Below are 25,177 nucleotides of genomic sequence, written 5' to 3' on the forward strand. Positions count from 1 at the left end.
CTTTGGAAACGGTATAATCTTCCCCGAAAAGCTAAACAGAAGCACTCTCAGAACTTTCTTCCGGATGTTTGCATTCAACTCACAGTGTTGAACCTTTCTTTGATAGTTCAGGTTTGAAACACTGTTTTTCTAGAAACTGCAAGTGGATACTTGCACCTCTCTGAGGATTTCGTTGGAAACGGGATAAACAGCACAGAGCTGAACGGAAGCATTCTCAGAACTTTCTTCGAGATGTTTGCATTCAACTCACAGTGTTGAACCTTTCTTTGATAGTTCAGGTTTGAAACACTCTTTTTGAAGAAACTGCAAGTGGATAATTGCATCTCTTTGAGGCCTATGATAGTATAGGGAATAGCTTCATATCAAAACTAGAGGGAAGCATTCTCAGAAAATACTTTGTGATGATTGAGATTAACTCACAGAGCTGAACGTTCCTTTGGATGGAGAAGGTTTGAAACAGACTATTTGTAGAATCTGCAAGTGGATATATGGATCTCTCTGAGGATTCCTTTGGAAACGGGATAACTGCACCTAACTAAACAGAAGCATTCTCAGAAACTTCTTTGTGATGTTTGCATTCAAATCCCAGAGTTGAACGTTCCGTTGATAGTTCAGGTTTGAAACACTCTTTTTGTAGGATTTGCAGGTGGATATTTGGACCACTCTGTGGCCTTCGTTTGAAACGGGTACATCTTCACATAAAATCTAGACAGAAGCCTTCTCACAAACTTCGCTGTGATGAACGCATTCAACTCACAGAGTTCAACACTCCTATGGATTGAGCAGTTTTGAAACTCTCTTTTTGTGGAATCTGCAAGTGTATATGTGGACATCTGTGAAGATTTCTTTGCAAACGGGAATATCTTCACATAAAAACTAAACAGAAGCATTCTCTGAAACTTCTCTGTGATCTTTGTTTTCAACTCACAGAGTTTCACATTGCTTTTCATAGAGCAGTTCTGAAACATTCTTTTTGAAGTGTCTGCAAGTGGACATTTGGAGAGCTCTCAGGCCTGTGGTGGAAAACGAATTATCGTCACCTAAAAACTAGAGAGAAGCATTGTCAGAAACTTCTTTGTGATGATTGCATTCAACTCACAGAGCTGAAGGGTCCCTTTCTACAGCAGTTTCCAAACACTCTTTCTGTGAAATCTGCAAGTGGATATTTGGACCTCTTTGAAGATTTCATTGGAAACGGGATAATCTTCCCAGAAAAGCTAAACAGAGGCATTCCCAGAAACTTCTTTGTCATGTTTGCATTCAACTCACAGAGTTGAACTTTCCTTTGGAGAGAGAAGCTTTGGAACACTCTTTTTCTAGAATCTGCAAGTGGAGATTTGGAGGCCTTGGAGGCCTGTGGTGGAAAAGGAAATATCTTCCCGTAGAAACTAGATAGAAGCATTCTCAGAAACTACTTTGGGATGATTGCATTCAAGTCACAGAGTTGAACATTCCCTTTGACAGAGCAGTTTGGAAACTCTCTTTTTGTAGAATCTGCAAGTGGAGATATGGACCGCTTTGAGGCCTATGGTAGTAAAGGAAATAACTTCATATAAAAACTAGACAGTAGCATTCTCAGAAAACTCTTTGTGACGACTGAGTGTAACTCTCAGAGCTGAACATTCCTTTGGAGGGAGCCGTTTCGAAACACAATAGATGTAGAATCTGCAAGTGCATATTTGGACCTGCCTGAGGATTTCGTTGGAAAAGGGATAAACCGCACAGAACTAAACAGAAGCATTCTCAGAACTTTCTTCGTGATGTTTGCCTTCAACTCACAGTGTTGAACCTTTCTTTGATAGTTCAGGTTTGAAACACTCTTTTTGTGGAAACTGCAAGTGGATAATTGCACCTCTTTGAGGCCTATGATAGTAAAGGGAATAGCTTCATATCAAAACTAGAGGGAAGCATTCTCAGAAAATACTTTGTGATGATTGAGTTTAACTCACAGAGCTGAACATTCCTTTGGATGGAGCAGGTTTTAAACACACTTTTTGTAGAATCTGCAAGTGAATATATGGATCTCTCTGAGGATTCCTTTGGAAACGGGATAACTGCACCTAACTAAACAGAAGCATTCTCAGAAACTTCTTTGTGATGTTTGCATTCAAATCCCAGAGTTGAACCTTCCGTTGATAGTTCAGGTTTGAAACACTCTTTTTGTAGGATCTGCAAGTGGATATTTGGACCACTCTGTGGACTTCGTCTGAAACGGGTATATCTTCATATAAAATCTAGACAGAAGCCTTCTCAGAAACTTCGCCGTGATGAACGCATTCAACTCACAGAGTTGAACACTCCTATGGATAGAGCAGTTTTGAAACTCTCTTTTTGTGGAATGTGCAAGTGGATATGTGGACCTCTGTGAAGATATCTTTGCAAACGGGAATATCTTCACATAAAAACTAAACAGAAGCATTCTCTGAAACTTCTCGGTGATCTTTGTTTTCAACTCACAGAGTTTCACATTGCTTTTCATAGAGCAGTTCTGAAACATTCTTTTTGAAGTGTCTGCAAGTGGACATTTGGAGAGCTCTCAGGCCTGTGGTGGAAAACGAATTATCGTCACCTAAAAACTAGAGAGAAGCATTGTCAGAAACTTTTTTGTGATGATTGCATTCAACTCACAGAGCTGAAGGTTCCCTTTCTAACAGCAGTTTCCAAACACTCTTTCTGTGGAATCTGCAAGTGGATATTTGGACCTCTTTGAAGATTTCGTTGGAAACGGGATAATCTTCCCAGAAACGCTAAACAGAAGCATTCTCAGAAACTTCTTTGTCATGTTTGCATTCAACTCACAGAGTTGAACTTTCCTTTGGAGAGAGAAGCTTTGGAACACTCTTTTTCTAGAATCTGCAAGTGGACATTTGGAGGCCTTGGAGGCCTGTGGTGGAAAAGGAAATATCTTCCCGTAGAAACTAGATAGAAGCATTCTCAGAAACTACTTTGGCATGATTGCATTCAAGTCACAGATTTGAACATTCCCTTTGACAGAGCAGTTTGGAAACTCTCTTTTTGTAGAATCTGCAAGTGGAGATATGGACCGCTTTGAGGCCTATGGTAGTAAAGGAAATAACTTCATATACAAACTAGACAGTAGCATTCTCAGAAAACTCTTTGTGACGACTGAGTGTAACTCACAGAGCTGAACATTCCTTTGGAGTGAGCCGTTTCGAAACACAGTAGTTGTGGAATCTGCAAGTGGATATTTGGACCTCTCTGAGGATTTCGTTGGAAACGGGATAAACCACACACAACTAAACAGAAGCATTCCCAGAACATTCTTCCTGATGTTTGCATTCAACTCACAGTGTTGAACCTTTCTTTCATAGTTCAGGTTTGAAACCCTCTTTTTGTAGAAACTGCAAGTGGATACTTGCACGTCTCTGAGGATTTCGTTGGAAACGGGATAAACAGCAGAGAGCTGAACGAAAGAATTCTGAGAACATTCTTCTAGATGTTTGCATTCAACTCACAGTGTTGAACCTTTCTTTGATAGTTCAGGTTTGAAACCCTCTTTTTGAAGAAACTGCAAGTGGATAATTGCACCTCTTTGAGGCCTATGATAGTAAAGGGAATAGCTTCATATCAAAACTAGAGGGAAGCATTCACAGAAAATACTTTGTGATGATTGAGTTTAACTCACAGAGCTGAACATTCCTTTGGATGGAGCAGGTTTGAAACACACTTTTTGTAGAATCTGCAAGTGGATATTTGGATCTCTCTGAGGATTTCGTTGGAAACGGGATAACTGCACCTAACTAAACAAAAGCATTCTCAGAAACTTCTTTGTGATATTTGCATTCAAATCCCAGAGTTGAACCTTCCGTTGATAGTTCAGGTTTGAAACACTCTTTGTGTAGGATCTGCAAGTGGATATTTGGACCACTCTGTGGCCTTCGTCTGAATCGGGTATATCTTCACATAAAATTTAGACGGAAGCCTTCTCAGAAACTTCGCCGTGATGAACGCATTCAACTCACAGAGTTGAACACTCCTATGGATAGAGCAGTTTTGAAACTCTCTTTTTGTGGGATCTGCAAGTGGATATGTGGACCTCTGTGAAGATTTCTTTGCAAACGGGTATATCTTCACATAAAAACTAAACAGAAGCATTCTCTGAAACTTCTCTGTGATCTTTGTTTTCAACTCACAGAGTTTCACATTGCTTTTCATAGAGCAGTTCTGAAACATTCTTTTTGAAGTGTCTGCAAGTGGACATTTGGAGAGCTCTCAGGCCTGTGGTGGAAAACGAATTATCGTCACCTTAAAACTAGAGAGAAGCATTGTCAGAAACTTCTTTGTGATGATTGCATTCAACTCACAGAGGTGAAGGTTCCCTTTCTAACAGCAGTTTGCAAACACTCTTTCTGTGGAATCTGCAAGTGGATATTTGGACCTCTTTGAAGATTTCGTTGGAAACGGGATAATCTTCCCAGAAAAGCTAAACAGAAGCATTCTCAGAAACTTCTTTGTCATGTTTGCATTCAACTCACAGAGTTGAACTTTCCTTTGGAGAGAGAAGCTTTGGAACACTCTTTTTCTAGAATCTGCAAGTGGACATTTGGAGGCCTTGGAGGCCTGTGGTGGAAAAGGAAATATCTTCCCGTAGAAACTAGATAGAAGCATACTCAGAAACTACTTTGGCATGATTGCATTCAAGTCACAGAGTTGAACATTCCCTTTGACAGAGGAGTTTGGAAACTCTCTTTTTGTAGAATCTGCAAGTGGAGATATGGACCGCTTTGAGGCCTATGGTAGTAAAGGAAATAACTTCATATACAAACAAGACAGTAGCATTCTCAGAAAACTCTTTGTGACGACTGAGTGTAACTCACAGAGCTGAACATTCCTTTGGAGGGAGCCGTTTCGAAACACAGTAGTTGTGGAATCTGCAAGTGGATATTTGGACCTCTCTGAGGATTTCGTTGGAAACGGGATAAACCACACACAACTAAACAGAAGCATTCTCAGAACATTCTTCCTGATGTTTGCATTCAACTCACAGTGTTGAACCTTTCTTTGATAGTTCAGGTTTGAAACCCTCTTTTTGTAGAAACTGCAAGTGGATACTTGCACCTCTCGAAGGATTTCGTTGGAAACGGGATAAACAGCACAGAGCTGAACGAAAGCGTTCTCAGAACTTTCTTCGAGATGTTTGCATTCAACTCACAGTGTTGAACCTTTCTTTGATAGTTGAGGTTTGAAACCCTCTTTTTTAAGAGACTGAAAGTGGATAATTGCACCTCTTTGAGGCCTATGATAGTAAAGGGAATAGCTTCATATCAAAACTAGAGGGAAGCATTCTCAGAAAATACTTTGTGATGATTGAGTTTAACTCACAGAGCTGAACATTCCTTTGGATGGAGCAGGTTTGAAACACACTTTTTGTAGAATCTGCAAGTGGATATTTGGGTCTCTCTGAGGATTTCGTTGGAAACGGGATAACTGCACCTAACTAAACAGAAGCATTCTCAGAAACTTCTTTGTGATATTTGCATTCAAATCCCAGAGTTGAACCTTCCGTTGATAGTTCAGGTTTGAAACACTCTTTGTGTAGGATCTGCAAGTGGATATTTGGACCACTCTGTGGCCTTCGTCTGAATCGGGTATATCTTCACATAAAATCTAGACGGAAGCCTTCTCAGAAACTTCGCCGTGATGAACGCATTCAACTCACAGAGTTGAACACTCCTATGGATAGAGCAGTTTTGAAAGTCTCTTTTTGTGGGATCTGCAAGTGGATATGTGGACCTCTGTGAAGATTTCTTTGCAAACGGGTATATCTTCACATAAAAACTAAACAGAAGCATTCTCTGAAACTTCTCTGTGATCTTTGTTTTCAACTCACAGAGTTTCACATTGCTTTTCATAGAGCAGTTCTGAAACATTCTTTTTGAAGTGTCTGCAAGTGGACATTTGGAGAGCTCTCAGGCCTGTGGTGGAAAACGAATTATCGTCACCTAAAAACTAGAGAGAAGCATTGTCAGAAACTTCTTTGTGATGATTGCATTCAACTCACAGAGGTGAAGGTTCCCTTTCTAACAGCAGTTTGCAAACACTCTTTCTGTGGAATCTGCAAGTGGATATTTGGACCTCTTTGAAGATTTCGTTGGAAACGGGATAATCTTCCCAGAAAAGCTAAACAGAAGCATTCTCAGAAACTTCTTTGTCATGTTTGCATTCAACTCACAGAGTTGAACTTTCCTTTGGAGAGAGAAGCTTTGGAACACTCTTTTTCTAGAATCTGCAAGTGGACATTTGGAGGCCTTGGAGGCCTGTGGTGGAAAAGGAAATATCTTCCCGTAGAAACTAGATAGAAGCATACTCAGAAACTACTTTGGCATGATTGCATTCAAGTCACAGAGTTGAACATTCCCTTTGACAGAGGAGTTTGGAAACTCTCTTTTTGTAGAATCTGCAAGTGGAGATATGGACCGCTTTGAGGCCTATGGTAGTAAAGGAAATAACTTCATATACAAACAAGACAGTAGCATTCTCAGAAAACTCTTTGTGACGACTGAGTGTAACTCACAGAGCTGAACATTCCTTTGGAGGGAGCCGTTTCGAAACACAGTAGTTGTGGAATCTGCAAGTGGATATTTGGACCTCTCTGAGGATTTCGTTGGAAACGGGATAAACCACACACAACTAAACAGAAGCATTCTCAGAACATTCTTCCTGATGTTTGCATTCAACTCACAGTGTTGAACCTTTCTTTGATAGTTCAGGTTTGAAACCCTCTTTTTGTAGAAACTGCAAGTGGATACTTGCACCTCTCTGAGGATTTCGTTGGAAACGGGATAAACAGCACAGAGCTGAACGAAAGCGTTCTCAGAACTTTCTTCGAGATGTTTGCATTCAACTCACAGTGTTGAACCTTTCTTTGATAGTTGAGGTTTGAAACCCTCTTTTTTAAGAGACTGAAAGTGGATAATTGCACCTCTTTGAGGCCTATGATAGTAAAGGGAATAGCTTCATATCAAAACTAGAGGGAAGCATTCTCAGAAAATACTTTGTGATGATTGAGTTTAACTCACAGAGCTGAACATTCCTTTGGATGGAGCAGGTTTGAAACACACTTTTTGTAGAATCTGCAAGTGGATATTTGGATCTCTCTGAGGATTCCGTTGGAAACGGGATAACTGCACCTAACTAAACAGAAGCATTCTCAGAAACTTCTTTGTGATGTTTGCATTCAAATCCCAGAGTTGAACCTTCCGTTGATAGTTCAGGTTTGAAACACTCTTTTTGTAGGATCTGCAAGTGGATATTTGGACCACTCTGTGGCCTTCGTCTGAAACGGGTATATCTTCACATAAAATCTAGACGGAAGCCTTCTCAGAAACTTCGCCGTGATGAACGCATTCAACTCACAGAGTTGAACACTCCTATGGATAGAGCAGTTTTGAAACTCTCTTTTTGTGGAATCTGCAAGTGGATATGTGGACCTCTGTGAAGATTTCTTTGCAAACGGGAATATCTTCACATAAAAACTAAACAGAAGCATTCTCTGAAACTTCTCTGTGATCTTTGTTTTCAACTGACAGAGTTTCACATTGCTTTTCATAGAGCAGCTCTGAAACATTCTTTTTGAAGTGTCTGCAAGTGGACATTTGGAGAGCTCTCAGGCCTGTGGTGGAAAACGAATTATCGTCACCTAAAAACTAGAGAGAAGCATTGTCAGAAACTTCTTTGTGATGATTGCATTCAACTCACAGAGCTGAAGGTTCCCTTTCTAACAGCAGTTTCCAAACACTCTTTCTGTGGAATCTGCAAGTGGATATTTGGACCTCTTTGAAGATTTCGTGGGAAACGGGATAATCTTCCCAGAAAAGCTAAACAGAAGCATTCTCAGAAACTTCTTTGTCATGTTTGCATTCAACTCACAGAGTTGAACTTTCCTTTGGAGAGAGAAGCTTTGGAACACTCTTTTTCTAGAATCTGCAAGTGGACATTTGGAGGCCTTGGAGGCCTGTGGTGGAAAAGGAAGTATCTTCCCGTAGAAACTAGATAGAAGCATTCTCAGAAACTACTTTGGCATGATTGCATTCAAGTCACAGAGTTGAACATTCCCTTTGACAGAGGAGTTTGGAAACTCTCTTTTTGTAGAATCTGCAAGTGGAGATATGGACCGCTTTGAGGCCTATGGTATTAAAGGAAATAACTTCATATACAAACAAGACAGTAGCATTCTCAGAAAACTCTTTGTGACGACTGAGTGTAACTCACAGAGCTGAACATTCCTTTGGAGGGAGCCGTTTCGAAACACAGTAGTTGTGGAATCTGCAAGTGGATATTTGGACCTCTCTGAGGATTTCGTTGGAAACGGGATAAACCACACACAACTAAACAGAAGCATTCTCAGAACATTCTTCCTGATGTTTGCATTCAACTCACAGTGTTGAACCTTTCTTTGATAGTTCAGGTTTGAAACCCTCTTTTTGTAGAAACTGCAAGTGGATCCTTGCACCTCTCTGAGGATTTCGTTGGAAACGGGTTAAACAGCACAGAGCTGAACGAAAGCATTCTCAGAACTTTCTTCGAGATGTTTGCATTCAACTCACAGTGTTGAACCTTTCTTTGATAGTTCAGGTGTGAAACACTCTTTTTGAAGAGACTGCAAGTGGATAATTGCACCTCTTTGAGGCCTATGATAGTAAAGGGAATAGCTTCATATCAAAACTAGAGGGAACATTCTCAGAAAATACTTTGTGATGATTGAGTTTAACTCACAGAGCTGAACATTCCTTTGGATGGAGCAGGTTTGAAACACACTTTTTGTAGAATCTGCAAGTGGATATTTGGATCTCTCTGAGGATTCCGTTGGAAACGGGAGAACTGCACCTAACTAAACAGAAGCATTCTCAGAAACTTCTTTGTGATGTTTGCATTCAAATCCCAGAGTTGAACCTTCCGTTGATAGTTCAGGTTTGAAACACTCTTTTTGTAGGATCTGCAAGTGGATATTTGGACCACTCTGTGGCCTTCGTCTGAAACGGGTATATCTTCACATAAAATCTAGACGGAAGCCTTCTCAGAAACTTCGCCGTGATGAACGTATTCAACTCACAGAGTTGAACACTCCTATGGATAGAGCAGTTTTGAAACTCTCTTTTTGTGGAATCTGCAAGTGTATATGTGGACCTCTGTGAAGATTTCTTTGCAAACGGGTATATCTTCACATAAAAACTAAACAGAAGCATTCTCTGAAACTTCTCTGTGATCTTTGTTTTCAACTGACAGAGTTTCACATTGCTTTTCATAGAGCAGTTCTGAAACATTCTTTTTGAAGTGTCTGCAAGTGGACATTTGGAGAGCTCTCAGGCCTGTGGTGGAAAACGAATTATCGTCACCTAAAAACTAGAGAGAAGCATTGTCAGAAACTTCTTTGTGATGATTGCATTCAACTCACAGAGCTGAAGGTTCCCTTTCTAACAGCAGTTTGCAAACACTCTTTCTGTGGAATCTGCAAGTGGATATTTGGAGCTCTTTGAAGATTTCGTGGGAAACGGGATAATCTTCCCAGAAAAGCTAAACAGAAGCATTCTCAGAAACTTCTTTGTCATGTTTGCATTCAACTCACAGAGTTGAACTTTCCTTTGGAGAGAGAAGCTTTGGAACACTCTTTTTCTAGAATCTGCAAGTGGACATTTGGAGGCCTTGGAGGCCTGTGGTGGAAAAGGAAATATCTTCCCGTAGAAACTAGATAGAAGCATTCTCAGAAACTACTTTGGCATGATTGCATTCAAGTCACAGAGTTGAACATTCCCTTTGACAGAGGAGTTTGGAAACTCTCTTTTTGTAGAATCTGCAAGTGGAGATATGGACCGCTTTGAGGCCTATGGTAGTAAAGAAAATAACTTCATATACAAACTAGACAGTAGCATTCTCAGAAAACACTTTGTGACGACTGAGTGTAACTCACAGAGCTGAACATTCCTTTGGAGGGAGCCGTTTCGAAACACAGTAGTTGTGGAATCTGCAAGTGGATATTTGGACCTCTCTGAGGATTTCGTTGGAAACGGGATAAACCACACACAACTAAACAGAAGCATTCTCAGAACATTCTTCCTGATGTTTGCATTCAACTCACAGTGTTGAACCTTTCTTTGATAGTTCAGGTTTGAAACCCTCTTTTTGTAGAAACTGCAAGTGGATCCTTGCACCTCTCTGAGGATTTCGTTGGAAACGGGTTAAACAGCACAGAGCTGAACGAAAGCATTCTCAGAAATTTCTTCGAGATGTTTGCATTCAACTCACAGTGTTGAACCTTTCTTTGATAGTTCAGGTTTGAAACACTCTTTTTGAAGAGACTGCAAGTGGATAATTGCACCTCTTTGAGGCCTATGATAGTAAAGGGAATAGCTTCATATCAAAACTAGAGGGAACATTCTCAGAAAATACTTTGTGATGATTGAGTTTAACTCACAGAGCTGAACATTCCTTTGGATGGAGCAGGTTTGAAACACACTTTATGTAGAATCTGCAAGTGGATATTTGGATCTCTCTGAGGATTCCGTTGGAAACGGGATAACTGCACCTAACTAAACAGAAGCATTCTCAGAAACTTCTTTGTGATGTTTGCATTCAAATCCCAGAGTTGAACCTTCCGTTGATAGTTCAGGTTTGAAACACTCTTTTTGTAGGATCTGCAAGTGGATATTTGGACCACTCTGTGGCCTTCGTCTGAAACGGGTATATCTTCACATAAAATCTAGACGGAAGCCTTCTCAGAAACTTCGCCATGATGAACGCATTCAACTCACAGAGTTGAACACTCCTATGGATAGAGCAGTTTTGAAACTCTCTTTTTGTGGAATCTGCAAGTGGATATGTGGACCTCTGTGAAGATTTCTTTGCAAACGGGTATATCTTCACATAAAAACTAAACAGAAGCATTCTCTGAAACTTCTCTGTGATCTTTGTTTTCAACTGACAGAGTTTCACATTGCTTTTCATAGAGCAGTTCTGAAACATTCTTTTTGAAGTGTCTGCAAGTGGACATTTGGAGAGCTCTCAGGCCTTTGGTGGAAAACGAATTATCGTCACCTAAAAACTAGAGAGAAGCATTGTCAGAAACTTCTTTGTGATGATTGCATTCAACTCACAGAGCTGAAGGTTCCCTTTCTAACAGCAGTTTCCAAACACTCTTTCTGTGGAATCTGCAAGTGGATATTTGGACCTCTTTGAAGATTTCGTTGGAAACGGGATAACCTTCCCAGAAAAGCTAAACAGAAGCATTCTGAGAAACTTCTTTCTCATGTTTGCATTCAACTCACAGAGTTGAACTTTCCTTTGGAGAGAGAAGCTTTGGAACACTCTTTTTCTAGAATCTGCAAGTGGACATTTGGAGGCCTTGGAGGCCTGTGGTGGAAAAGGAAATATCTTCCCGTAGAAACTAGATAGAAGCATTCTCAGAAACTACTTTGGCATGATTGCATTCAAGTCACAGAGTTGAACATTCCCTTTGACAGAGGAGTTTGGAAACTCTCTTTTTGTAGAATCTGCAAGTGGAGATATGGACCGCTTTGAGGCCTATGGTAGTAAAGGAAATAACTTCATATACAAACTAGACAGTAGCATTCTCAGAAAACTCTTTGTGACGACTGAGTGTAACTCACAGAGCTGAACATTCCTTTGGAGGGAGCCGTTTCGAAACACAGTAGTTGTGGAATCTGCAAGTGGATATTTGGACCTCTCTGAGGATTTCGTTGGAAACGGGATAAACCACACACAACTAAACAGAAGCATTCTCAGAACATTCTTCCTGATGTTTGCATTCAACTCACAGTGTTGAACCTTTCTTTGATAGTTCAGGTTTGAAACCCTCTTTTTGTAGAAACTGCAAGTGGATCCTTGCACCTCTCTGAGGATTTCGTTGGAAACGGGATAAACAGCACAGAGCTGAACGAAAGCATTCTCAGAACTTTCTTCGAGATGTTTGCATTCAACTCACAGTGTTGAACCTTTCTTTGATAGTTGAGGTTTGAAACCCTCTTTTTGAAGAGACTGCAAGTGGATAATTGCACCTCTTTGAGGCCTATGATAGTAAAGGGAATAGCTTCATATCAAAACTAGAGGGAAGCATTCACAGAAAATACTTTGTGATGATTGAGTTTAACTCACAGAGCTGAACATTCCTTTGGATGGAGCAGGTTTGAAACACACTTTTTGTAGAATCTGCAAGTGGATATTTGGATCTCTCTGAGGATTCCGTTGGAAACGGGATAACTGCACCTAACTAAACAGAAGCATTCTCAGAAACTTCTTTGTGATGTTTGCATTCAAATCCCAGAGTTGAACCTTCCGTTGATAGTTCAGGTTTGAAACACTCTTTTTGTAGGATCTGCAAGTGGATATTTGGACCACTCTGTGGCCTTCGTCTGAAACGGGTATATCTTCACATAAAATCTAGACGGAAGCCTTCTCAGAAACTTCGCCGTGATGAACGCATTCAACTCACAGAGTTGAAGACTCCTATGGATAGAGCAGTTTTGAAACTCTCTTTTTGTGGAATCTGCAAGTGTATATGTGGACCTCTGTGAAGATTTCTTTGCAAACGGGTATATCTTCACATAAAAACTAAACAGAAGCATTCTCTGAAACTTCTCTGTGATCTTTGTTTTCAACTCACAGAGTTTCACATTGCTTTTCATAGAGCAGTTCTGAAACATTCTTTTTGAAGTGTCTGCAAGTGGACATTTGGAGAGCTCTCAGGCCTGTGGTGGAAAACGAATTATCGTCACCTAAAAACTAGAGAGAAGCATTGTCAGAAACTTCTTTGTGATGATTGCATTCAACTCACAGAGCTGAAGGTTCCCTTTCTAACAGCAGTTTCCAAACACTCTTTCTGTGGAATCTGCAAGTGGATATTTGGACCTCTTTGAAGATTTCATTGGAAACGGGATAACCTTCCCAGAAAAGCTAAACAGAAGCATTCTCAGAAACTTCTTTCTCATGTTTGCATTCAACTCACAGAGTTGAACTTTCCTTTGGAGAGAGAAGCTTTGGAACACTCTTTTTCTAGAATCTGCAAGTGGACATTTGGAGGCCTTGGAGGCCTGTGGTGGAAAAGGAAATATCTTCCCGTAGAAACTAGATAGAAGCATTCTCAGAAACTACTTTGGCATGATTGCATTCAAGTCACAGAGTTGAACATTCCCTTTGACAGAGGAGTTTGGAAACTCTCTTTTTGTAGAATCTGCAAGTGGAGATATGGACCGCTTTGAGGCCTATGGTAGTAAAGGAAATAACTTCATATACAAACTAGACAGTAGCATTCTCAGAAAACTCTTTGTGACGACTGAGTGTAACTCACAGAGCTGAACATTCCTTTGGAGGGAGCCGTTTCGAAACACAGTAGTTGTGGAATCTGCAAGTGGATATTTGGACCTCTCTGAGGATTTCGTTGGAAACGGGATAAACCGCACACAACTAAACAGAAGCATTCTCAGAACATTCTTCCTGATGTTTGCATTCAACTCACAGTGTTGAACCTTTCTTTGATAGTTCAGGTTTGAAACCCTCTTTTTGTAGAAACTGCAAGTGGATCCTTGCACCTCTCTGAGGATTTCGTTGGAAACGGGATAAACAGCACAGAGCTGAACGGAAGCATTCTCAGAACTTTCTTCGAGATGTTTGCATTCAACTCACAGTGTTGAACCTTTCTTTGATAGTTGAGGTTTGAAACCCTCTTTTTGAAGAGACTGCAAGTGGATAATTGCACCTCTTTGAGGCCTATGATAGTAAAGGGAATAGCTTCATATCAAAACTAGAGGGAAGCATTCTCAGAAAATAATCTGTGATGATTGAGTTTAACTCACAGAGCTGAACATTCCTTTGGATGGAGCAGGTTTGAAACACACTTTTTGTAGAATCTGCAAGTGGATATTTGGATCTCTCTGAGGATTCCGTTGGAAACGGGATAACTGCACCTAACTAAACAGAAGCATTCTCAGAAACTTCTTTGTGATGTTTGCATTCCAATCCCAGAGTTGAACCTTCCGTTGATAGTTCAGGTTTGAAACACTCTTTTTGTAGGATCTGCAAGTGGATATTTGGACCACTCTGTGGACTTCGTCTGAAACGGGTATATCTTCACATAAAATCTAGACGGAAGCCTTCTCAGAAACTTCGCCGTGATGAACGCATTCAACTCACAGAGTTGAACACTCCTATGGATAGAGCAGTTTTGAAACTCTCTTTTTGTGGAATCTGCAAGTGGATATGTGGACCTCTGTGAAGATTTCTTTGCAAACGGGTATATCTTCACATAAAAACGAAACAGAAGCATTCTCTGAAACTTCTCTGTGATCTTTGTTTTCAACTGACAGAGTTTCACATTGCTTTTCATAGAGCAGTTCTGAAACATTCTTTTTGAGGTGTCTGCAAGTGGACATTTGGAGAGCTCTCAGGCCTGTGGTGGAAAACGAATTATCGTCACCTAAAAACTAGAGAGAAGCATTGTCAGAAACTTCTTTGTGATGATTGCATTCAACTCACAGAGCTGAAGGTTCCCTTTCTAACAGCAGTTTCCAAACACTCTTTCTGTGGAATCTGCAAGTGGATATTTGGACCTCTTTGAAGATTTCGTTGGAAACGGGATAACCTTCCCAGAAAAGCTAAACAGAAGCATTCTCAGAAACTTCTTTCTCATGTTTGCATTCAACTCACAGAGTTGAACTTTCCTTTGGAGAGAGAAGCTTTGGAACACTCTTTTTCTAGAATCTGCAAGTGGACATTTGGAGGCCTTGGAGGCCTGTGTTGGAAAAGGAAATATCTTCCCGTAGAAACTAGATAGAAGCATTCTCAGAAACTACTTTGGCATGATTGCATTCAAGTCACAGAGTTGAACATTCCCTTTGACAGAGGAGTTTGGAAACTCTCTTTTTGTAGAATCTGCAAGTGGAGATATGGACCGCTTTGAGGCCTATGGTAGTAAAGGAAATAACTTCATATACAAACTAGACAGTAGCATTCTCAGAAAACTCTTTGTGACGACTGAGTGTAACTCACAGAGCTGAACATTCCTTTGGAGGGAGCCGTTTCGAAACACAGTAGTTGTGGAATCTGCAAGTGGATATTTGGACCTCTCTGAGGATTTCGTTGGAAACGGGATAAACCACACACAACTAAACAGAAGCATTCTCAGAACATTCTTCCTGATGTTTGCATTCAACTCACAGTGTTGAACCTTTCTTTGATAGTTCAGGTTTGAAACCCTCTTTTTGTAGAAACTGCAAGTGGATCCTTGCACCTCTCTGAGGATTTCGTTGGAAACGGGATAAACAGCACAGAGCTGAACGAAAGCATTCTCAGAACTTTCTTCGAGATGTTTGCATTCAACTCACAGTGTTGAACCTTTCTTTGATAGTTGAGGTTTGAAACCCTCTTTTTGAAGAGACTGCAAGTGGATAATTGCACCTCTTTGAGGCCTATGATAGTAAAGGGAATAGCTTCATATCAAAACTAGAGGGAAGCATTCTCAGAAAATACTTTGTGATGATTGAGTTTAACTCACAGAGCTGAACATTCCTTTGGATGGAGCAGGTTTGAAACACACTTTTTGTAGAATCTGCAAGTGGATATTTGGATCTCTCTGAGGATTTCGTTGGAAACGGGATAACTGCACCTAACTAAACAGAAGCATTCTCAGAAACTTCTTTGTGATGTTTGCATTCAAATCCCAGAGTTGAACCTTCCGTTGATAGTTCAGGTTTGAAACACTCTTTTTGTAGGATCTGCAAGTGGATATTTGGACCACTCTGTGGCCTTCGTCTGAAACGGGTATATCTTCACATGAAATCTAGACGGAAGCCTTCTCAGAAACTTCGCCGTGATGAACGCATTCAACTCACAGAGTTGAACACTCCTATGGATAGAGCAGTTTTGAAACTCTCTTTTTGTGGAATCTGCAAGTGGATATGTGGACCTCTGTGAAGATTTCTTTGCAAACGGGAATATCTTCACATAAAAACTAAACAGAAGCATTCTCTGAAACTTCTCTGTGATCTTTGTTTTCAACTCACAGAGTTTCACATTGCTTTTCATAGAGCAGTTCTGAAACATTCTTTTTGAAGTGTCTGCAAGTGGACATTTGGAGAGCTCTCAGGCCTGTGGTGGAAAACGAATTATCGTCACCTAAAAACTAGAGAGAAGCATTGTCAGAAACTTCTTTGTGATGATTGCATTCAACTCACAGAGCTGAAGGTTCCCTTTCTAACAGCAGTTTCCAAACACTCTTTCTGTGGAATCTGCAAGTGGATATTTGGACCTCTTTGAAGATATCGTTGGAGACGGGATAATCTTCCCAGAAAAGCTAAACAGAAGCATTCTCAGAAACTTCTTTGTCATGTTTGCATTCAACTCACAGAGTTGAACTTTCCTTTGGAGAGAGAAGCTTTGGAACACTCTTTTTCTAGAATCTGCAAGTGGACATTTGGAGGCCTTGGAGGCCTGTGGTGGAAAAGGAAATATCTTCCCGTAGAAACTAGATAGAAGCATTCTCAGAAACTACTTTGGCATGATTGCATTCAAGTCACAGAGTTGAACATTCCCTTTGACAGAGGAGTTTGGAAACTCTCTTTTTGTAGAATCTGCAAGTGGAGATATGGACCGCTTTGGGGCCTATGGTAGTAAAGGAAATAACTTCATATACAAACTAGACAGTAGCATTCTCAGAAAACTCTTTGTGACGACTGAGTGTAACTCACAGAGCTGAACATTCCTTTGGAGTGAGCCGTTTCGAAACACAGTAGTTGTGGAATCTGCAAGTGGATATTTGGACCTCTCTGAGGATTTCGTTGGAAACGGGATAAACCACACACAACTAAACAGAAGCATTCTCTGAACATTCTTCCTGATGTTTGCATTCAACTCACAGTGTTGAACCTTTCTTTGATAGTTCAGGTTTGAAACCCTCTTTTTGTAGAAACTGCAAGTGGATACTTGCACCTCTCTGAGGATTTCGTTGGAAACGGGATAAACAGCACAGAGCTGAACGAAAGCATTCTCAGAACTTTCTTCGAGATGTTTGCATTCAACTCACAGTGTTGAACCTTTCTTTGATAGTTCAGGTTTGAAACCCTCTTTTTGAAGAGACTGCAAGTGGATAATTGCACCTCTTTGAGGCCTATGATAGTAAAGGGAATAGCTTCATATCAAAACTAGAGGGAAGCATTCTCAGAAAATACTTTGTGATGATTGAGTTTAACTCACAGAGCTGAACATTCCTTTGGATGGAGCAGGTTTGAAACACACTTTTTGTAGAATCTGCAAGTGGATATTTGGATCTCTCTGAGGATTCCGTTGGAAACGGGATAACTGCACCTAACTAAACAGAAGCATTCTCAGAAACTTCTTTGTGATGTTTGCATTCAAATCCCAGAGTTGAACCTTCCGTTGATAGTTCAGGTTTGAAACACTCTTTTTGTAGGATCTGCAAGTGGATATTTGGACCACTCTGTGGCCTTCGTCTGAAACGGGTATATCTTCACATAAAATCTAGACGGAAGCCTTCTCAGAAACTTCGCCGTGATGAACGCATTCAACTCACAGAGTTGAACACTCCTATGGATAGAGCAGTTTTGAAACTCTCTTTTTGTGGAATCTGCAAGTGGATATGTGGACCTCTGTGAAGATTTCTTTGCAAACGGGTATATCTTCACATAAAAACTAAACAGAAGCATTCTCTGAAACTTCTCTGTGATCTTTGTTTTCAACTGACAGAGTTTCACATTGCTTTTCATAGAGCAGTTCTGAAACATTCTTTTTGAGGTGTCTGCAAGTGGACATTTGGAGAGCTCTCAGGCCTGTGGTGGAAAACGAATTATCGTCACCTAAAAACTAGAGAGAAGCATTGTCAGAAACTTCTTTGTGATGATTGCATTCAACTCACAGAGCTGAAGGTTCCCTTTCTAACAGCAGTTTCCAAACACTCTTTCTGTGGAATCTGCAAGTGGATATTTGGACCTCTTTGAAGATTTCGTTGGAAACGGGATAACCTTCCCAGAAAAGCTAAACAGAAGCATTCTCAGAAACTTCTTTGTCATGTCTGCATTCAACTCACAGAGTTGAACTTTCCTTTGGAGAGAGAAGCTTTGGAACACTCTTTTTCTAGAATCTGCAAGTGGACATTTGGAGGCCTTGGAGGCCTGTGGTGGAAAAGGAAATATCTTCCCGTAGAAACTAGATAGAAGCATTCTCAGAAACTACTTTGGCATGATTGCATTCAAGTCACAGAGTTGAACATTCCCTTTGACAGAGGAGTTTGGAAACTCTCTTTTTGTAGAATCTGCAAGTGGAGATATGGACCGCTTTGAGGCCTATGGTAGTAAAGGAAATAACTTCATATACAAACTAGACAGTAGCATTCTCAGAAAACTCTTTGTGACGACTGAGTGTAACTCACAGAGCTGAACATTCCTTTGGAGGGAGCCGTTTCGAAACACAGTAGTTGTGGAATCTGCAAGTGGATATTTGGACCTCTCTGAGGATTTCGTTGGAAACGGGATAAACCACACACAACTAAACAGAAGCATTCTCAGCACATTCTTCCTGATGTTTGCATTCAACTCACAGTGTTGAACCTTTCTTTGATAGTTCAGGTTTGAAACACTCTTTTTGTAGAAACTGCAAGTGGATCCTTGCACCTCTCTGAGGATTTCGTTGGAAACGGGATAAACAGCACAGAGCTGAACGAAAGCATTCTCAGAACTTTCTTCGAGATGTTTGCATTCAACTCACAGTGTTGAACCTTTCTTTGATAGTTGAGGTTTGAAACCCTCTTTTTGAAGAGACTGCAAGTGGATAATTGCACCTCTTTGAGGCCTATGATAGTAAAGGGAATAGCTTCATATCAAAAGTAGAGGGAAGCATTCTCAGAAAATACTTTGTGATGATTGAGTTTAACTCACAGAGCTGAACATTCCTTTGGATGGAGCAGGTTTGAAACACACTTTTTGTAGAATCTGCAAGTGGATATTTGGATCTCTCTGAGGATTTCGTTGGAAACGGGATAACTGCACCTAACTAAACAGAAGCATTCTCAGAAACTTCTTTGTGATGTTTGCATTCCAATCCCAGAGTTGAACCTTCCGTTGATAGTTCAGGTTTGAAACACTCTTTTTGTAGGATCTGCAAGTGGATATTTGGACCACTCTGTGGCCTTCGTCTGAAACGGGTATATCTTCACATGAAATCTAGACGGAAGCCTTCTCAGAAACTTCGCCGTGATGAACGCATTCAACTCACAGAGTTGAACACTCCTATGGATAGAGCAGTTTTGAAACTCTCTTTTTGTGGTATCTGCAAGTGGATATGTGGACCTCTGTGAAGATTTCTTTGCAAACGGGAATATCTTCACATAAAAACTAAACAGAAGCATTCTCTGAAACTTCTCTGTGATCTTTGTTTTCAACTCACAGAGTTTCACATTGCTTTTCATAGAGCAGTTCTGAAACATTCTTTTTGAAGTGTCTGCAAGTGGACATTTGGAGAGCTCTCATGCCTGTGGTGGAAAACGAATTATCGTCACCTAAAAACTAGAGAGAAGCATTGTCAGAAACTTCTTTGTGATGATTGCATTCAACTCACAGAGCTGAAGGTTCCCTTTCTAACAGCAGTTTCCAAACACTCTTTCTGTGGAATCTGCAAGTGGATATTTGGACCTCTTTGAAGATATCGTTGGAGACGGGATAATCTTCCCAGAAAAGCTAAACAGAAGCATTCTCAGAAACTTCTTTGTCATGTTTGCATTCAACTCACAGAGTTGAACTTTCCTTTGGAGAGAGAATCTTTGGAACACTCTTTTTCTAGAATCTGCAAGTGGACATTTGGAGGCCTTGGAGGCCTGTGGTGGAAAAGGAAATATCTTCCCGTAGAAACTAGATAGAAGCATTCTCAGAAACTACTTTGGCATGATTGCATTCAAGTCACAGAGTTGAACATTCCCTTTGACAGAAGAGTTTGGAAACTCTCTTTTTGTAGAATCTGCAAGTGGAGATATGGACCGCTTTGGGGCCTATGGTAGTAAAGGAAATAACTTCATATACAAACTAGACAGTAGCATTCTCAGAAAACTCTTTGTGACGACTGAGTGTAACTCACAGAGCTGAACATTCCTTTGGAGTGAGCCGTTTCGAAACACAGTAGTTGTGGAATCTGCAAGTGGATATTTGGACCTCTCTGAGGATTTCGTTGGAAACGGGATAAACCACACACAACTAAACAGAAGCATTCTCTGAACATTCTTCCTGATGTTTGCATTCAACTCACAGTGTTGAACCTTTCTTTGATAGTTCAGGTTTGAAACCCTCTTTTTGTAGAAACTGCAAGTGGATACTTGCACCTCTCTGAGGATTTCGTTGGAAACGGGATAAACAGCACAGAGCTGAACGAAAGCATTCTCAGAACTTTCTTCGAGATGTTTGCATTCAACTCACAGTGTTGAACCTTTCTTTGATAGTTGAGGTTTGAAACCCTCTTTTTGAAGAGACTGCAAGTGGATAATTGCACCTCTTTGAGGCCTATGATAGTAAAGGGAATAGCTTCATATCAAAACTAGAGGGAAGCATTCTCAGAAAATACTTTGTGATGATTGAGTTTAACTCACAGAGCTGAACATTCGTTTGGATGGAGCAGGTTTGAAACACACTTTTTGTAGAATCTGCAAGTGGATATTTGGATCTCTCTGAGGATTTCGTTGGAAACGGGATAACTGCACCTAACTAAACAGAAGCATTCTCAGAAACTTCTTTGTGATGTTTGCATTCAAATCCCAGAGTTGAACCTTCCGTTGATAGTTCAGGTTTGAAACACTCTTTTTGTAGGATCTGCAAGTGGATATTTGGACCACTCTGTGGCCTTCGTCTGAAACGGGTATATCTTCACATGAAATCTAGACGGAAGCCTTCTCAGAAACTTCGCCGTGATGAACGCATTCAACTCACAGAGTTGAACACTCCTATGGATAGAGCAGTTTTGAAACTCTCTTTTTGTGGAATCTGCAAGTGGATATGTGGACCTCTGTGAAGATTTCTTTGCAAACGGGAATATCTTCACATAAAAACTAAACAGAAGCATTCTCTGAAACTTCTCTGTGATCTTTGTTTTCAACTCACAGAGTTTCACATTGCTTTTCATAGAGCAGTTCTGAAACATTCTTTTTGAAGTGTCTGCAAGTGGACATTTGGAGAGCTCTCAGGCCTGTGGTGGAAAACGAATTATCGTCACCTAAAAACTAGAGAGAAGCATTGTCAGAAACTTCTTTGTGATGATTGCATTCAACTCACAGAGCTGAAGGTTCCCTTTCTAACAGCAGTTTCCAAACACTCTTTCTGTGGAATCTGCAAGTGGATATTTGGACCTCTTTGAAGATATCGTTGGAGACGGGATAATCTTCCCAGAAAAGCTAAACAGAAGCATTCTCAGAAACTTCTTTGTCATGTTTGCATTCAACTCACAGAGTTGAACTTTCCTTTGGAGAGAGAAGCTTTGGAACACTCTTTTTCTAGAATCTGCAAGTGGACATTTGGAGGCCTTGGAGGCCTGTGGTGGAAAAGGAAATATCTTCCCGTAGAAACTAGATAGAAGCATTCTCAGAAACTACTTTGGCATGATTGCATTCAAGTCACAGAGTTGAACATTCCCTTTGACAGAGGAGTTTGGAAACTCTCTTTTTGTAGAATCTGCAAGTGGAGATATGGACCGCTTTGGGGCCTATGGTAGTAAAGGAAATAACTTCATATACAAACTAGACAGTAGCATTCTCAGAAAACTCTTTGTGACGACTGAGTGTAACTCACAGAGCTGAACATTCCTTTGGAGTGAGCCGTTTCGAAACACAGTAGTTGTGGAATCTGCAAGTGGATATTTGGACCTCTCTGAGGATTTCGTTGGAAACGGGATAAACCACACACAACTAAACAGAAGCATTCTCTGAACATTCTTCCTGATGTTTGCATTCAACTCACAGTGTTGAACCTTTCTTTGATAGTTCAGGTTTGAAACCCTCTTTTTGTAGAAACTGCAAGTGGATACTTGCACCTCTCTGAGGATTTCGTTGGAAACGGGATAAACAGCACAGAGCTGAACGAAAGCATTCTCAGAACTTTCTTCGAGATGTTTGCATTCAACTCACAGTGTTGAACCTTTCTTTGATAGTTCAGGTTTGAAACCCTCTTTTTGAAGAGACTGCAAGTGGATAATTGCACCTCTTTGAGGCCTATGATAGTAAAGGGAATAGCTTCATATCAAAACTAGAGGGAAGCATTCTCAGAAAATACTTTGTGATGATTGAGTTTAACTCACAGAGCTGAACATTCCTTTGGATGGAGCAGGTTTGAAACACACTTTTTGTAGAATCTGCAAGTGGATATTTGGATCTCTCTGAGGATTCCGTTGGAAACGGGATAACTGCACCTAACTAAACAGAAGCATTCTCAGAAACTTCTTTGTGATGTTTGCATTCAAATCCCAGAGTTGAACCTTCCGTTGATAGTTCAGGTTTGAAACACTCTTTTTGTAGGATCTGCAAGTGGATATTTGGACCACTCTGTGGCCTTCGTCTGAAACGGGTATATCTTCACATAAAATCTAGACGGAAGCCTTCTCAGAAACTTCGCCGTGATGAACGCATTCAACTCACAGAGTTGAACACTCCTATGGATAGAGCAGTTTTGAAACTCTCTTTTTGTGGAATCTGCAAGTGGATATGTGGACCTCTGTGAAGATTTCTTTGCAAACGGGTATATCTTCACATAAAAACTAAACAGAAGCATTCTCTGAAACTTCTCTGTGATCTTTGTTTTCAACTGACAGAGTTTCACATTGCTTTTCATAGAGCAGTTCTGAAACATTCTTTTTGAGGTGTCTGCAAGTGGACATTTGGAGAGCTCTCAGGCCTGTGGTGGAAAACGAATTATCGTCACCTAAAAACTAGAGAGAAGCATTGTCAGAAACTTCTTTGTGATGATTGCATTCAACTCACAGAGCTGACGGTTCCCTTTCTAACAGCAGTTTCCAAACACTCTTTCTGTGGAATCTGCAAGTGTATATTTGGACCTCTTTGAAGATTTCGTTGGAAACGGGATAACCTTCCCAGAAAAGCTAAACAGAAGCATTCTCAGAAACTTCTTTGTCATGTCTGCATTCAACTCACAGAGTTGAACTTTCCTTTGGAGAGAGAAGCTTTGGAACACTCTTTTTCTAGAATCTGCAAGTGGACATTTGGAGGCCTTGGAGGCCTGTGGTGGAAAAGGAAATATCTTCCCGTAGAAACTAGATAGAAGCATTCTCAGAAACTACTTTGGCATGATTGCATTCAAGTCACAGAGTTGAACATTCCCTTTGACAGAGGAGTTTGGAAACTCTCTTTTTGTAGAATCTGCAAGTGGAGATATGGACCGCTTTGAGGCCTATGGTAGTAAAGGAAATAACTTCATATACAAACTAGACAGTAGCATTCTCAGAAAACTCTTTGTGACGACTGAGTGTAACTCACAGAGCTGAACATTCCTTTGGAGGGAGCCGTTTCGAAACACAGTAGTTGTGGAATCTGCAAGTGGATATTTGGACCTCTCTGAGGATTTCGTTGGAAACGGGATAAACCACACACAACTAAACAGAAGCATTCTCAGAACATTCTTCCTGATGTTTGCATTCAACTCACAGTGTTGAACCTTTCTTTGATAGTTCAGGTTTGAAACACTCTTTTTGTAGAAACTGCAAGTGGATCCTTGCACCTCTCTGAGGATTTCGTTGGAAACGGGATAAACAGCACAGAGCTGAACGAAAGCATTCTCAGAACTTTCTTCGAGATGTTTGCATTCAACTCACAGTGTTGAACCTTTCTTTGATAGTTCAGGTTTGAAACACTCTTTTTGAAGAGACTGCAAGTGGATAATTGCACCTCTTTGAGGCCTATGATAGTAAAGGGAATAGCTTCATATCAAAACTAGAGGGAAGCATTCTCAGAAAATACTTTGTGATGATTGAGTTTAACTCACAGAGGTGAACATTCCTTTGGATGGAGCAGGTTTGAAACACACTTTTTGTAGAATCTGCAAGTGGATATTTGGATCTCTCTGAGGATTCCGTTGGAAACGGGATAACTGCACCTAACTAAACAGAAGCATTCTCAGAAACTTCTTTGTGATATTTGCATTCAAATCCCAGAGTTGAACCTTCCGTTGATTGTTCAGGTTTGAAACACTCTTTTTGTAGGATCTGCAAGTGGATAATTGGACCACTCTGTGGCCTTTGTCTGAAACGGGTATATCTTCACATAAAATCTAGACGGAAGCCTTCTCAGAAACTTCGCCGTGATGAACGCATTCAACTCACAGAGTTGAACACTCCTATGGATAGAGCCGTTTTGAAACTCTCTTTTTGTGGAATCTGCAAGTGGATATGTGGACCTCTGTGAAGATTTCTTTGCAAACGGGTATATCTTCACATAAAAACTAAACAGAAGCATTCTCTGAAACTTCTCTGTGATCTTTGTTTTCAACTCACAGAGTTTCACATTGCTTTTCATAGAGCAGTTCTGAAACATTCTTTTTGAAGTGTCTGCAAGTGGACATTTGGAGAGCTCTCAGGCCTGTGGTGGAAAACGAATTATCGTCACCTAAAAACTAGAGAGAAGTATTGTCAGAAACTTCTTTGTGATGATTGCATTCAACTCACAGAGCTGAAGGTTCCCTTTCTAACAGCAGTTTGCAAACACTCTTTCTGTGGAATCTGCAAGTGGATATTTGGACCTCTTTGAAGATTTCTTTGGAAACGGGATAAACTTCCCAGAAAAGTTAACAGAAGCATTCTCAGAAACCTCTTTGTCATGTTTGCATTCAACTCACAGAGTTGAACTTTCCTTTGGAGAGAGAAGCTTTGGAACACTCTTTTTCTAGAATCTGCAAGTGGACATTTGGAGGCCTTGGAGGCCTGTGGTGGAAAAGGAAATATCTTCCCGTAGAAACTAGATAGAAGCATTCTCAGAAACTACTTTGGCATGATTGCATTCAAGTCACAGAGTTGTACATTCCCTTTGACAGAGGAGTTTGGAAACTCTCTTTTTGTAGAATCTGCAAGTGGAGATATGGACCGCTTTGAGGCCTATGGTAGTAAAGGAAATAACTTCATATACAAACTAGACAGTAGCATTCTCAGAAAACTCTTT

The sequence above is a fragment of the Pan troglodytes genome, chromosome 1 (assembly GCF_028858775.2).
Source record: "Pan troglodytes isolate AG18354 chromosome 1, NHGRI_mPanTro3-v2.0_pri, whole genome shotgun sequence".
Classification (NCBI taxonomy): Eukaryota; Metazoa; Chordata; class Mammalia; order Primates; family Hominidae; genus Pan; species Pan troglodytes.